This window comes from Muntiacus reevesi, chromosome 16 (genome assembly GCF_963930625.1).
Source record: "Muntiacus reevesi chromosome 16, mMunRee1.1, whole genome shotgun sequence".
Taxonomy (NCBI): domain Eukaryota; kingdom Metazoa; phylum Chordata; class Mammalia; order Artiodactyla; family Cervidae; genus Muntiacus; species Muntiacus reevesi.
Window position 1 is genome coordinate 61,041,899 of NC_089264.1, and position 4,656 is coordinate 61,046,554.

At 44.6% G+C, this 4,656-nt stretch overlaps 1 non-coding gene across 1 annotated transcript; it reads right to left on the bottom strand.

Annotated features, from left to right (window-relative positions):
• Positions 1–766: 766 nt before the first annotated feature.
• TRNAF-AAA (transfer RNA phenylalanine (anticodon AAA)) lies at positions 767–838 on the bottom strand. The gene has a single exon. It is a non-coding gene; the product is annotated as a tRNA-Phe (tRNA).
• Positions 839–4,656: the final 3,818 nt, after the last annotated feature.

A 4,656-nucleotide genomic window follows, 5' to 3' on the forward strand; every position in this document is an offset into this window, starting at 1 on the left:
TCTTAATGAGAGAGTCAAAACCCTCAAATAGACCCCAAATAACACCTGGAGAGCTTCAAACACAAGCAGGTTGTAAACTTAGATCCAGGAGAAACGCATACGTTTGAACCCCAGGGTTGGTAAGAAAAGCAATGAGTGACAAAGGGTTCAGATCTGCTCACCAGTCCCAGGGCCCTCAGAGTATTTTCTAGTTCCCAAATGGGTGACCAAAATGCTGACCTGAAACAAACAGACTGCCAGATATTTCCCCAGCAATGGGGGGATTATACGCAGGATCAGCAGAGAATTGTAATTCAGGTTCTGCAACGTGACAAGCCATGTACGTGTTCCCACGGGGCAAGGGAAGGCATACACCTTTATAGAGGGAAACAGGAAGTTGAGAGAGCGCTAGTAAGCAAACAGCCTGTGGTTTTCATTGGCTGAGTCCTTGCCAGGAAAGAAGATGCGTCTTTCTTCTCCCTGCTGGGCTCTGCTTCCACAGTACACAAGATCTCCCCCTTCTGCTCTTTTGAGTCTGTTTAGTGAAGGTTTCTCATTGTTATTATTATTTTCTTTTTCTTTTCTTTCTTTCCTTTGTTTTATTTAACAGCAGACAGAAAACCAAGGATTTCTGGTTAAAGTTAACAGAATCGAAGAAATAAAGTGAAGTTGCTCAGTCGCGTCCAACTCTTTGGTACCCCATGAACTGTAGCCCACCAGGCTCCTCCATCCATGGGATTTTCCAGGCAAGAATACTGGAGTGGGGTGCCATTTCCTTCTCCAGATCTTCCCAACCCAGGAATTGAACCTGGGTCTCCCACATTTTAGGCAGACGCTTTACCATCTGAGCCACCAGGGAAGTCCCTTACAAACACACACGCACACACTGGTCTACTATTCAATTATCCCTAGAAATAAAGTACTCTCAAATTGGAAACTATATACATATATATAAACTACTAAATTTTGAGTTGCCAAACTTTTCTAATTTGATAGGTAAAGAATGGAATTTCATGTTAATATTCACTTTGGAGTAAAGTTGAACACTATACTTTTTTTTTTTTTCCCTGTAAAATATTTACTGGCTTACTTTTCCATGTTTGAAAAGAGTTGCTGGTATTCCCTCTTATGAAAGCATTTCATGATTAAATAAACCTTGTCAATTATGTTGGAAACACTTCATCTGCCTGTTACCAGAAGAACGAATCACTAGTTTTTTCTTACATATTCTTTCAGAAATCTTCTATACATACAGAGCCAAATCCGTGTGTGCCAATTTCATGAGATGTACACTCTTTAATATACAGAGGAGCTTACAATTCTTCAGTATTTGCTTATATCATTAAAATTTTTTTCATTTATAATATATTTTCATAATATTTTTCCTTGTCAATACTTATTTAAATCACTCTTTTTAAAGGCTGATAAGATTGCCTTTTATGTATGTAATATTTCATTTTAAAAGTCCCTTTACCCCTGATTGTTTGTTTCTGGACTTTTAATATTGTACATATCACACTGTACTTATATTTTTTTAATGTATACCAGACATCTGTAGGAAATTATTGGGTTGAAAGATATGTATTAGACTCTTGAGAGTCCTTACCAAGTGGTTAATCAAAGAAAACGTGCCAGTTTACATTCCATTAATGGTAAGGGAGTACCTGTGTTAATCAAACATTTCCAGTTTTGCCAACATAATAGACCAAAAAATGGAACATCACTGGAATGTTAATTTGCACATCTTTGATTATGACTGAAGTTGGGCATGTTTCAAATTTTCATAAGGCATTCCTGTTTCTTTTTTTTTTTTTTCTTTGTTTTTCAGTGTTACAGCTCTATTTTATTTAGAAGATAGCAGGAGAACGCATCCTGGGAGAAGAGCGTGGAGGAGCGTGCCAGCGCGCGGCGGGCGGGAGAGAGAGAGAGAGAGAGAGAGAGAGAGAGAGAGAATCCACGCCAGAGAGGGAGAGCGCGCTTCCCCCCGGGCCGGTCCTATGCAAACTGGGCTCAGCCAGGAGTGCTGTTTGTTCTACCTGAAGTCTTCACGCCGGTCCTCAGACCTTCCTTTGACCTTCTTCTGTTCTATTTTTGCGGGCTTTTCTCTTCCTTGTCTTTTAGCTATCGTCGTTTTGGACTCCTCTTCCCTACTCTAACTACCTCCCACCTCAGGAGGTGGGAGGCCCAATTCTTTGGGAATAGGGGCGTCGAGGTCTCTCTGGCTACTTCCTGGTGAACTGGGATGGCGAGGGGCATTGGGCCTCCCCCTCCTGTTAGTCTCAAGCCTCAGAGTCTCACAGCGGGGTCCATCTAACGGTGAGTGATGTTTTCCATGGTCGGCTGTAGTTTTGTATCTTTGGTGAACTGGCACTGCATGTTGTAGCTTGTTGACCTGAGCAGAGACAAAACAGGCTAGACAATCGCATAGAGCAATCATAAGCAGCATGAGTATGGTGTAACAAGGACTAGCAGGGGCATTAGCCAATTCTAAATTCTCATCGCCAGGATGGCTCAAGTCCCTCCTTGTTCAGGGATCAGGAGATCTATCTCCTGTCTGTTTTGGAGTACAATCTCCATCAAGCCGTGTTGGCTCTTTAGAGGTATCCTGAGAAATATTATCCTCTGAAACCAGATTTTGGGGCTGTTCATTAGAATGGCACTCATTTGTAGTTCTGAATAGGTATCTGAGATCTCCCAGGGGCTCACAGGTGGATTGAGTGTCCTCTTCTGTTTTCTTCCACGGTTTGACTCGTGAGTAGTGAATCCAGGAGTCATGTCCCGGCACCTTGACCGCTGTGGGGGTAGAAAGCATTACAGGGTAGGGGCCCTTCCATGTGGGCTGGAGTTGAGCCTTTGGGGACCCATCTTTGGGACTTTAATTAGGACTTGAGTCCCTAGAGCATATAGTGGTGACTCCTTAGAGTCTTTTGGGTCCTGGTTGACACTACAAGCGTATATCTGTTAGAATTGCCCAATGGCCACGGTATAAGACTGGAGGGTCTGAATCTCTGGATCTAGGAAGAGGTCATTGACATAAACAAAAGGTCTCCCATATAGCATCTCATAAGGACTAAGGCCAACCTGTTCCTTAGGGGCAATACGGGTGTGGAGGAGAGCTATTGGTAAAGCCTCCTTTCATCCCAGGGAGGTCTCCTGGGTTATCTTTTCTATCGCTGATTTTAAGAATTGATTGTCTCTTTCTACTTTTCCTGAAGACTGAGGCCTCCAGGCACAATGGAGATAATAAATAATGTCCAAATGGTCAGGAGGGGCGGCCGTGAGAAGATACCATTCATCTAAGATAAGGAGCAGCGGCTGCGCTTTGCTGGAGCAGTCATGAAGAGATACCCCACGTCCAAGCTAAGAAACCCAAGTAAGACGGTAGGTGTTGCGAGAGGGCATCAGAGAGCAGACACACTAAAACCATAATCACAGAAAACTAGCCAATCTGATCACAGGACCACAGCTTGTCTAACTCAATGACACTAAACCATGCCGTGTGGGGCCACCCAAGACAGTCGGGTCATGGTGGAGAGTTCTGACAGAATGTGGTCCACTGGAGAAGGGAATGGCAAGCCGCTTCAGTGTTCTTGCCTTGAGAACCCCATGAACAGTATGAAACGGCAAAAAGACAGGACACTGAAAGATGAGCTCGCCAGGTCGGTAGGTGCCCAATATCCTACTGGAGCTCAGTGGAGAAGTAACACCAGAAAGAATGAAGGGATGGAGCCAAAGCAAAAACACCACCCAGTTGTGGATGTGACTGTTGATAGAAGCAAGGTCAGATGCTGTAAAGAGCAATATTGCATAGGAACCTGGAATGGTAGGTCCATGAATGAAGGCAAATTGGAAGTGGTCAAACAGGAGATGGCAAGAGTGAATGTCGACTGATGATGAAGCTGAAACTCCAACACTTTGGCCACCTCATGTGAAGTGTTGACTCATTGGAAAAGACCCTGATGCTGAGAGGGATTGGGGGCAGGAGGAGAAGGGGATGACAGAGGACGAGATGGTTGGCTGGCATCACCGACTCGATGGACATGAGTGAGTAAACTCCAGGACTTGGTGATGGCCAGGGAGGCCTGGTGTGCTGCAATTCATGGGGTCGCAAAAAGTCGGACATGAGCAACTCTGAGCAACTGAACTGAACTGAACTGAACTGAATGCTTTAGAGACCCCTTGGGTGACCTTAGAAGTAAATGATGTCCCATTGTCACTTTGTAATGACTTGGGCAGACCAAATCTTTGGAATGATTTCATGGAGCAGTTTTTTTACTACCTCCTCAGCCTTCTCAGTCCAGGTGGGAAAGCCTTCAATCCATCCTGCGAATGTATGTATCATGACTAATAGGTATTTATACCCTTGAGAAACTGTCGTCTGGGTGAAGTTCATCTGCCAGTCCTCTCCTGGACAGGCCCCTCATCATTGGATGGGCTTGGCCAGCTGGGGTCTTCGAGCTCCTTGGGGGTTGTTTAATTGGCAAGTGGGACAAGAGGAGACCACTTGTCTTATAGTTGTTTGGAGGCCTGTTCCTCTGAAGGACCTTTCTAGTAATCCTTGGAGGGCCTTTTCTCCTAAATGAGTGGTGGCATGTAAGGAGTTAACCAACTTCCATTGGAGGTTCCCAGGCAGAAAAAGGAGTTCCTCCCTTTGGAACCACCCCATATGATCTTGAG